This window comes from Haematobia irritans, chromosome 2, assembly GCF_050003625.1.
Source record: "Haematobia irritans isolate KBUSLIRL chromosome 2, ASM5000362v1, whole genome shotgun sequence".
Taxonomy (NCBI): Eukaryota; Metazoa; Arthropoda; class Insecta; order Diptera; family Muscidae; genus Haematobia; species Haematobia irritans.
In genome coordinates this window covers 128,285,364-128,297,507 of record NC_134398.1, presented here as the reverse complement: position 1 = coordinate 128,297,507, position 12,144 = coordinate 128,285,364, and the positions used below count along the sequence as shown (strand labels likewise).

The window sequence follows — 12,144 nt, the reverse complement described above, 5'->3', positions numbered from 1 at the left end:
GGAACGCCGTTCGGACTCGGCTATAAAAAGGAGGTCCCTTGTCATTGAGCTTAACATGGAATCGGGCAGCACTCAGTGATAAGAGAGAAGTTCACCACTGTGGTATCACAATGGACTGAATAGTCTAAGTGAGCCTGATACATCGGGCTGCCACATAACCTAACCTAACCTAACACAACGTACCAAATTTGAACCGGATCGGATGAATTTTGCTCCTCTAAGAGGCTCCGGAGTTCAAATCTGGGGATCGGTTTATATGGGGGCTATATATAATTATGGACCGATGTGGACCAATTTTTGCATGAGTATTAGAGACCATATACCAACACCATGTACCAAATTTCAGCCGGATCGGATGAAATATGCTTCTCTTATAGGGTCTGCAAGCCAAATTTTGGGGGTCCGTTTATATGGGGGCTATACGTAAAAGTGGACCGATATGGCCCATTTGCAATACCATCCGACCTACATCAATAGCAACTACTTGTGCCAAGTTTGAAGTCGATAGCTTGTTTCGTTCGGAAGTTAGCGTGATTTCAACAGACGGACGGACAGACATGCTCAGATCGACTCAGAATTTCACCACGACCCTGAATATATATACTTTATGGTGTCTTAGAGCAATATTTCGATGTGTTACAAACGGAATGACAAATTTAATATACCCCCCATCCTATGGTGAAGGGTATAAAAATACTATTTTAGGTATAATTCTACCAACTATGGCAACCGTAATGGTAATACAAATTTATATTCTAAGTTTTATACGTTGCATATTCATGTTTTTAGATAATAAAGTACCATTTGTGTTTTGTAAAATTTGCTTAAATTTAACGAAAAATATTGTAGGGAAAATTATTTGGGAATGTATGGGAAAGTAGGAAACTTTTTTTGTCCTGTTTGGGTAAACCGAAGATTTGCCCTGGCAACACTGACTATGAGCTATAGTCAGATTGATACAAAGCATCCATAAACATGTACCCCTTAATTTTCTTAAATATGCAACTGCGGTTTATCTCCCATACCTATATCAATGTTACCCCACAAATTCTTATGTTTACTAATTCAGTAAGGGTGGTTTAGGGTATGATATAGTCGGCCCCGCCCGACTTTCTACTTTACTTACTCGTTTTCAATAGCGTTCGCCCTTGTGTAAAAAGACCGACTTATACCAAATTTCATCAAAATCGGTTAATAATTGCGAGCGGAATCATACGAACAACAAATACATGAACAGACGGACGGGACGGACACCAAGGGCTCGATCGACTCAGGAGGTGATTCTGAGACGATCGGTATATATTTTATGGGATTCTAAAATCAATATTTCTGTGAAACACACACAAAAAAATATACATTAATTTGATTGTCAATACAATTAAAATTATGTTTAAATTTGAGCTAACAGCGTAATTTGTAAATACAATAACGATTTTAGTCAATTTAGCAACCAATTTTGTTATATCAACAAAAATTTTGTTGAACTTAAAAATTTTCTGTAACAACAATTGTTGTTAGCTCAAAAATTATAATATTATTTTCTGTGCATATTGTAATTGTAATTTTTTGGAACAGATTTAGAGAAACAGTGAAATATTTTTAGGCAGATCAAAGTTATTATACCCTAACCGCTACACGCTCACAAAAATTCGCTTCTCTAATATATACTCCCAAACATATTTTGCTTCAAGCATATACATTTTTGGCTATTGCCCAAACATTTATATGTTTGATCTCTTCCAATATATGATATGTTTGAAAGCATATTGGTCTAAACAATATGTTATTATGTGAACATATAATATGTTTGGAAGCATTTTACACCCAAAAATATTATATGCTTAAAAAAAATCTCCCAAACAATATTGTGCTCAAAATTTTATTTATTTATTTATATATTTACAATCATAATGAATTATGAAAATAAACAGGTAATATAGGTACTAACAACATAGGTTTTCGACCTGAATGCTCAAAATTTTGTTTCTGCCCAATTGTATATTCGCCCACATCTTTCTCACTTCCACGAGATTTTTTAGTTCTTAGGACCTTTTTCTGTAATACAAACATTGTAGAAGAAATTATTCAATTGTATGATTTTTTTATACCCTCCACCATAGGATGGGGGGTATATTAACTTTGTCATTCCGTTTGTAACACATCGAAATATTGCTCTAAGACCCCATAAAGTATATATATTCTGGGTCGTGGTGAAATTCTGAGTCGATCTGAGCATGTCCGTCCGTCCGTCCGTCTGTTGAAATCACGCTAACTTCCGAACGAAACAAGCTATCGACTTGAAACTTGGCACAAGTAGTTGTTATTGATGTAGGTCGGACGGTATTGCAAATGGGCCATATCGGTCCACTTTTACGTATAGCCCCCATATAAACGGACCCCCAAATTTGGCTTGTGAGGCCTCTAAGAGAAGCAAATTTCATCCGATCTGGCTGAAATTTGGTACATGGTGTTAGTATATGGTCTCTAAAAACCATGCAAAAATTGGTCCACATCGGTCCATAATTATATATAGCCCCCATATAAACCGATCCCCCGATTTGGCTTGCAAGGCCTCTGAGAGAAGCAAATTTCATCCAATCCGGCTGAAATTTGGTACATGGTGTTAGTATATGGTCTCTAACAACCGTGCACAAATTGGTCTAGATCGGTCCATAATTATATATAGCCCCCATATAAACCGATCCCACGATTTGGTTTGCGAAGCCTCTAAGAGAAGCAAATTTCATCCGATCCGGCTGAAATTTGGTACATGGTGTTAGTATATGATCTCTAAGAACCGTGCAAAAATTGGTCCACATCGGTCCATAATTATATATAGCCCCCATATAAACCGATCCCCCGATTTGGCTTGCGAGGCCTCTAAGAGATGCAAACTTCATCCGATTCGGCTGAAATTTGGTATATGGTGTTAGTAAATGGTCTCTAACAACCATGCAAAAATTGGTCCACATCGGTCCATAATTATATATAGCCCCCATATAAACCGATCCCCCGATTTGGCTTTCGGAGCCTCTAAGAGAAGCAAATTTCATCCGATCCGGCTGAAATTTGGTACATGGTGTTAGTATATGGTCTCTAACAACCATGCAAAAGTTGGTCCACATCGGTCCATAATTATATATAGCCCCCATATAAGCCGATCACCAGATTTGACCTCCGGAGCCTCTTGGAAGACCAAAATTCATCTGATTCAGTTGAAATTTGGTACGTGGTGTTAATATATGGCCTCAAACTCCCATGCAAAAATTGGTCGAAATCGGTCCATAGTTATATATAGCCCCCATATAAACCGATCCCCAGATTTGACCTCCGGAGCCCCTTGGAAGAGCAAAATTCATCCGATTCGGTTGAAATTTGGTACGTGATGTTAGTATATGGTATCCAACAACCATGCAGGAATTGGTTCATATCAGTCCATAATTATATATAGCACCCATATAAACCGTTCCCCAGAGTTGACCTCCGGTGCCTTTTGGAGAAGCAAAATTCATCCGATCTGGTTGAAATTTTGTACGTGGTTAGTATATTATATTTAACAACCATGTTAAAAGTGGTCCATATCAGTCCATAATCATATATAGCCCCCATATAAACCGATCCCGAGATTTTGTTTTGGAGCCTCTTGGAGGAGCAAATTTCGTCCGAGTCAGTTGAAATTTAGTACATTGTGCTAGTATATGGCCGTTAACAACCATGCCTAACTAGATCCATATCGGTCTATAGTTATATATAGCCCTCAGATAAATCGATCCCCAATCACACAAAAATTGGTCCATATCAATATTTGTATATAGCCCCCATATAAGCGACCCCGATATTTCAATTCTGGCTCCCTACGTACCGTGCAAAAGTCCATATCGATTCGTAATTATTTGTAGACTTACCTACACATACTTTTTTTTGTCTAATGTATACCACGTATGGACTAACACACAATTTAGAAACTATTTAAGCTATCACAACCCAAGTAATTCGATTGTGGCTGACAGTCTTTCGTAGAAGTTTCTACGCAATCCATGGTGGAGGGTACATAAGATTCGGCCTGGCCGAACTTACGGCCGTTTATACTTGTTTTATTTTAATTTTACCTTTTGCCGGACGGGGATTCGAACAGCGGACCACACAGTTTGTAAGGATCAAAGAAGTAGCTGATCAATTGCCCAAGGAAAAATAAAATGTTAATTTTGTAATAACAAGCAACAACCACCAACTTAATTCAATATCGCTCCCTGTTAAATAGCGCTCCAAGCTACTAAACACTTATATGTTTATAGGCTATTTCTAAATTAATATATGTTTGCATCCAAGCATATTATATTTAAAAACATTTTATGTCCCAAACATAATATGTTCTAACATATTAACATATATGTCCCAAACATGTTATGCTAGTTTATGAACATTATATGCTTGCACTCAAAAATATTGTGTTTAAAAATTTGTGTTCCAAAAATATAATGTTTATAGCCAAACATATGAAAAACAGTCTTTTTCATCCGTGTATGTGGTTTACGGTATCAAAATGAAAAAATCTAATTTTACTTCCACTCTATGACAAGCCAATACGAACTTTAGTGATGATTAACTAAATATGTATTTCTTCCGGATCAACGTTGGGGATCCCAATTAGTTGTTGAAGTTGTTTTCTTACTGGGTTGAAAACGAATTTAGGTGGCCAAAAACTTTCCCTTCTCATATCGAAGTGCTTTCAAGCAGACTCGAGTAGAGAGAATAAAGCCGCCGAGTCGCGCCGCCATCGAAATATCAACTCACACCGACTCAAAATTTAGCCGCCATTAATAAAAAACATCTATTTAAATCAGAAAAATGTTTTAATAAATGGCGTAGTTTTTGACAAAATTTTCGAGTCGAGATTAGTCGACATTTTCGATGGTCGTCGGATGTTAAAATCGGCGGTGCAACTCGTCGGCTTCATTCTCTGACTAGAAAATTTAAAAAAAAAATGTAAATTTTATTGTTTATTTTGTTTATTTATTTTAATAATTAATTACATTTTCATTATATATATAATTGTATACTTTGACTGCTAGGGTCTTAAAGGTGAGTATTAAGTTCGAGTTTAGCCGCTAAAATCGCTAAAGTGAAAACTAAATCAGTAAGAAAATGCATGAAATTATACATATTTGTTGCAAATTTAGTATAACTTGATGGGGAAAGCCCAAAGCAAATTTTTACAAAGTTTGTATTCCTTATAATGGATTATTAAAGAAAAGTCATCGTAAAAAAATGACGTTTTTAGCGGCTAAACTTAAACTTATTACCCACCTTAAGGTTGAAATTTTATTGTATGATTGGTTGTACAACTAATCTCATTACCACAATAATAACTTCAAATTGATTTTATAATGGATAATTGTCCGCCGACGGCTTAGCCGTCAAGCCGTCGCCAATGAAAATGGGTTGGCTCATTCTCTGCACGTGTACCTACTGAGAGAAAGTTATTATTATTTTTTTTTTTTGAAATGGAAATTTCTATGTAACGGTAGCCTAAAGTTTGTCTTCATTTGAGAGGTTAATTGTAATTTTTTCATGCTAGCCTGATACTGAAACAGGCGATTACGTACAAATGGATGATTTTTTTTAAATTTAGAATTAATTATTATTCGAGCTTTATGGACAAAGAAGATTAAGGAACTTGAACTTTCATGGTAATTTTAATGAGGGCAGTTCGAAAACTTCTTAGCCTAGCACAAAAAGCGCGGTATAAACAGAAAAAAGTTAAGTGTTTTGGAAACTTCCATCTCTGTTATGAACACACCCAATAAACACAGGATGAGCGTTTTTCAAATGCAACAACTTTTCAGTTTGAGGGTAAATATAATTTTCAACATAAATTCAACTTGACTTGAAATAGCTCATCTTCAATACATCTTCAAATTGTTTGCGAATTACTTCCAATTTGCCAAAATGTTGACGAAATCTTTGAAAAGTTGTTGAAGATAATATGAGAAAACTTTGACAAAACACTACCCTAAAATGCAACGAAAAAACCATGTGGTTTTCAATACTTATTTGTGCAACGAAGTTCGTGGTCAATTGCAAGAAATAAAAAAATGGAAAATTTTAGACAAATAACCAAATAGTTTATAAAAATAGGTAAGTGAAAATAAAAAATGAAATAAAACTTTAAGGAAGTCACTAAATGTATATCTCTTTGCAGAAAACTAAAATTATGGATTCTACGCTCTTGAAAACATTAAAAACTGACCGATGAAAAAATGGTGGACAATTAACTGGAACTGCTTCAAATAGTTTATAATAATTGGTACGGCAATATGAAAAATGAAATCAAAACTTTAGAGAATTCACTAAATTTAAATCTCTTTGCCGAAAACCAAAATCTTTGGATGCTACATTCTTGCAAACATTAAGAAGCTGACGAATGAAAAATGAGTGGCTTATCGACAAGAAAAAGTTTCCAGAAACATTACAAGTGCAACCAATTAAAATTGTTAAAAACAACAAATTGTTGAAATCAACAACTTCTGCATGAAAATGGGCATCACATCATCAGTTTAATTCATATGCTATTATCAGTTTAAAATGGATATTTTGTGAATTCCTTCTGCTGGAAATCAATTCTAACACACGGTCCAGTACGTTCCTAATTTCAACTTGCCCGCATGTTAATAAATTTTAATGCTGTTTTATGACACCAAAAGAAAGGAAAACGAATTATCAATGCAAAAGTGTTTACTAATAATGTTTAAGATATTTAAAGTTTTGTTGTTTGTTTGTTTTTTTTTTTCTTATTTGTTGATGTGTTTAATAAGATTATTATTTATCAATTGGTATTTTAGTGTATTATGTAGTGTAGTGTATTATTATATATTTCATTTTGATGAAAATGAATAAATTATACAAAATTCGTAGAATTTTGGCTTTGACTTTCAATTTGAAGTGGGGATATCATTCATACAAATTTAGGTTGAAAAGTATTTGCAACGATGTTAATTTTGAATTTGACTCGCATCGAAAATTGTTTGACAAATTATTGAGTAGCGATGCATTTCAATTTGAGGATAACACTTGAGATATTATTGCTAATGTGTTGAATTTCACTGTTGAGGGTAATGTCTGTTTTTTGTTGAGAACGCGATTTTCTCAACAATTTCTCAACTTGAATATTACCCTAATCCTTTGCAAAAATGTTTGAAAAATTGTTGAAATTTAGCATTTTTCAAACGTTTGTGTTTATTGGGCATGTTAAATTTTGTTTCGATCTGGCAACTCCTTCATATAGAAACAGGTGTTCAAACAAGACGCATCCGCAATTTTTTTACAATGGAAAAATTAGAAATGCGTGCTGTCATTAAATATTTACATAAAAAAGGTTTATCGAGACAAGAAATTCATAATGAATGATATAGTGAATGTGTTAGGTGAAAGTGGTCCTTCAATAGCAACACTAAAAATTGGGTTGCTGAATTTAAATGTGGTCTTACAAGCATTGAAGATGAACCACGTAGTGGACGTCCAAAAACAGCAACAACAACAGAAATTGTAGCCAAAGTGCATGATATGGTATTAAATGATCGACGAATAAAAGTGCGTGAAATTGCTAATATCATGGGCATCTCAAATGATCGAGTCCATTTAATTTTGTATAAAGAACTACAGATGAAAAAGCTTTCTGCAAGATGGGTGCCGGCTGGTAAGGTTATGGCAACGGTTTTTTGGGACTTTAACTGTATTTTATTGATTGACTATCTGCAAAAGGGTAATGCCTGTCCGTTGTGAATGGTTTATGTAAAGGAGTTTGTTTGGTAACGCCACCTCAATCATATAGTGAGGAGGTTGGCTGGGGAAATATTTGTTTGGATTTCTGATTGATATGGCGAAAATGGAAGAATTTGGAAAGAAAAAGCGAGCCATTATACTTTTTGAAAAAAATGGCTTAGAAGTTTTTTTTTGGAAGATTGACATCGGACCTGGCTGGACGTGCTTCGCGCTCGAAAAGATTAAACTCTTTTAAAAAAAGGCATAGTGTGATACCCCTGATACAAGAGATATACCCCTGCTACAAAATATATACCCCTTTTTATACCCTCCGCCATGGTGCAATGGTTAGCATGCCCGCCTTGCATACACAAGGTCGTGGGTTCGATTCCTGCTACGACCAAACACCAAAAAGTTTTTCAGCGGTGGATTATCCCACCTCAGTAATGCTGGTGACGTTTCTGAGGGTTTCAAAGCTTCTCTAAGTGGTTTCACTGCAATGTGGAACGCCGTTCGGACTCGGCTATAAAAAGGAGGTCCCATGTCATTGAGCTTAACATGGAATCGGGCAGCACTCAGTGATAAGTGAGAAGTTCGCCAATGTGGTATCACAATGGACTAAACTCAAACTTATTACCCACCTTAAGGTGGGTAATAAGTTTGAGTTTAGCCGCTAAAAACGTCATTTTTTTACGATGACTTTTCTTTAATAATCCATTTTAAGGAATACAAACTTTGTAAAAATTTGCTTTGGGCTTTCCCCATCAAGTTATAATAAAATTTGCAACAAATATGTATAATTCGTTCGGAAGTTAGCGTGATTTAAACAGACGGACGAACGGACACGCTCAGATCGACTCAGAATTTCACCACGACCCAGAATATATATACTTTATGGGGTCTTAGAGCAATATTTCGATGTGTTACAAACGGAATGACAAAGTTAATATAACCCCATCCTATGGTGGAGGGTATAGGTTAGGTTAGGTTAGGTTAGGTGGCAGCCCGATGTATCAGGCTCACTTAGACTATTCAGACCCCATAAAGTATATATATTCTGGGTCGTGGTGAAATTCTGAGTCGATCTGAGCATGTCCGTTCGTCCGTCTGTTTAAATCACGCTAACTTCCGAACGAAACAAGCTATCGACTTGAAACTTGGCACAAGTAGTTGTTATTGATGTAGGTCGGATGGTATTGCAAATGGGCCATATCGGCCCACTTTTACGTATAGCCCCCATATAAAAGGATCCTCAAATTTGGCTTGCAGACCCTTTAAAAGAAGCAAATTTCATCCGATCTGGCTGAAATTTGGTACATGGTGTTAGTATATAGTCTCTACCAACCATGCAAAAATTGGTCCGCATCGGTCCATAATTATATATAGCCCCCATATAAACCGATCCCCCGATTTGGCTTTCGGAGCCTCTAAGAGAAGCAAAATTCATCCGATCTGGTTGAAATTTGGTACGTGGTGGTAGTATATGATATTTAACAACCATGCAGGAATTGGTACATATAAGTCCATTATTATATATAGTCCCCATATACACCGATCCCCAGATTTGACCTCCGTTGCCTTTTGGAGAAGCAAACTTCATCCGATCTGGTTGAAATTTGGTACGTGGTGGTAGTATATGATATTTAACAACCATGCCAAAAGTGGTCCATAATCATATATAGCCCCCATATAAACCGATCCCGAGATTTGGTTTTGGAGCTTCTTGGAGGAGCAAATTTTATCCGAGTCAGTTGAAATTTGGTACATTGTGCTAGTATATGACCGTTAACAACCATGCCTAACTAGGTCGTTATCGGTCTATAGTTATATATATCGGACTGTAGTTGTATTATCGGTGTATAGTTGTATATAGCCCCCATATAAGCGACCCCCATATTTCAATTCTGGCTCCCTACGTACCGTGCAAAGGTCCATATCGATTCTTAATTATTTGTAGACTTACCTACACATACCTTTTTTGTCTAATATATACCACGTATGAACTAACTCACAACTTAGAAAACAATTTAAGATACCACAACCCAAGTAATTCGATTGTGGATGACAGTCTTTCGTAGAAATTTCTACGCAATCCATGGTGGGGGGTACATAAGGTTCGGCCTGGCAGAACTTACGGCCGTTTATACTTGTTGTTTTTACACCAGTGAAAAAGTCTGACAAAAATTTTGTTTTGGAATAAAAAGAACAAGATTTTTTATTGTCGAACTTTTCGAATTTGTCAATATTAATAAGATTGATCTATAATTAATGAATGTCAAATGGGAAATATGAACTTTATAATAAAAAACATGGAGCTTATTTATGAAATTTAATTGAAACTAAAACAAGTGAAAGAGAAGTTATATGAACAATCAATTAACTTAACGCTAATGAACAATACTACAAACTAAAAGTATAAATTAATATCGCAGTAAATAAAGGTATACAGGAAAGTCATTACATTGAGAAACCGGGACGAGAGCAGATCAGCCGTCAGCCACCATCGCCAGTCCGATACATCGTGGGAGCTCCAGAATTCTCCGCATATATATATATATATATATATATATATATATATATATATATATATATATATATATATATATATATATATATATATATATATATATATATATATATATATATATATATATATATATATATATATATATATATATATATATATATATATATATATATATATATATATATATACAAAAGGACGCAACATTATGATGGGGTGGCTGTGAATGAAGACTTCGCTTGGAAGCTGTGCAGCTTGCGAAGGATGTTATTCGAAGGGCTCACTGTATCCCACAAGTTTCTTATGGTGGTTTTGACAAAACACTCAAAAGAGTGAAAGAATATTTTTACTGGCCTAACATGAACACACAAGTGAGGAAATTTGTTGAAGGTTGCCAGACTTGTAAAGAAACTAAATCGGAAAACACTACACTTCGGCCGCCCATGGGAAATGAGTGGGTGACAGAGAGACCCTTCCAGAGAGTTTATGTGGACTTTCTAGGGCCTTACCCTCGGTCGAAGTCGGGGAACTCATATATTTTTATTGCTCTCGACCACTTGTCAAAATATGTGTTACTTAAGCCGATGTCCAAGGCGAGTACTAAAAACGTGGTGAGATTCATGATAGCCGAAGTTTTTCATAAATTTGGAACACCAGAGATCATTGTGTCTGATAATGGGAAACAATTTTTGAGCAGTGAATTTCAGGAGATGGTGAAGAATTTCGGTATCAAACATATCAGGACGGCTACTTCTGCTCCCCAGGCTAATGCATCCGAGCGGGTGAACCAATCTGTTTTATCCGCCATTCGAGCATAAGATCACAGCGAATGGGATAAATTTTTATCTGAAATCGAGTGCTCGCTGCGATCGTCAGTTCACTCTGTTACTGGAGTTATCCCGTACTATGCACTTTTCGGCACGAATATGATTTGTCATGGGAGCTTGTATAAGCTGGCTCGGAAGCTTGAAATTCTGCATGATCCAGAAATAGGCCTTATTCCGAGGTCCGATAAGCTAGACCTAATCCGAGGTAAAGTCAAGGAAAGCCTACACAAAGCTCACATTCGAGTGGAACGATCCTATAATCTGAGGTGTCGGAAAGTTCGCTTTATTCCTGGTCAGGGAGTGTTCCGTCGCAGTTTTAGGCAAAGCGATTTCAAAAGCGGGTATAATGCGAAATTGGACAGCAAATTCTTCAAATGTCGGATAGCGAAGCCTTTGGGAAATTCTCTTTACGAGGTGGGGGATATGAAGGGGAAGTCCGTAGGTATTTTGCACGCTAAGGGCTGGAAATTGAATTTAGTTATGAATTATTTATTTATTATCATTTTTTTTCTTTTAAGGGGGTTAAATACTTCCTTTGTATAGGTTTTTTAGCTCTAGGTATCTCCTACGAGTGTTTATGAGGCATTGAAGTATGAAGTGAATTGTAAATTAAGTATAGAAGGTGTTGTAGGTTATTACATAAGGGGTATGGTTATATTTGGATTAAGTGAGCCAAGTCTAGAGTCCGGATTGATTTTATAATGAATTAAGGGAAAATAAATTTGAGGTATATCAATTCGAATGGCTAGTTTGGTTTAAAGGGGGACGAACAGGATTCTCGGAAGTTGGGCCATCACTACCTACATCACTGACCTACATTCTAGAAAAAGCCAGCTGGTGACTGCCTTTTGACCTTTAGCGATTAACCTTGTTGCGTAATATCCTCTGTCTGTGACTCAGGCCCAAGTGTTAATCAGGCCCCAGGATTGGATCCAGAATGGTTTCCAGCGTGTGAAGTCCAATTTGTGAGTTCATATAGCCAATACACCGAGTTTATAGTGGGTGGGTGTCGATCCGGATTTGATGAGAATG

General features: G+C 36.1%; 1 long non-coding RNA gene across 1 annotated transcript; it reads left to right on the top strand.

The window, feature by feature from the left end:
• The first annotated feature begins 5,800 nt into the window (after positions 1-5,800).
• Positions 5,801-6,836, top strand: LOC142223995 (uncharacterized). The gene is made up of 3 exons (XR_012718992.1): positions 5,801-5,853; positions 5,973-6,307; positions 6,415-6,836. It is a non-coding gene; the product is annotated as an uncharacterized LOC142223995 (long non-coding RNA).
• Positions 6,837-12,144: the final 5,308 nt, after the last annotated feature.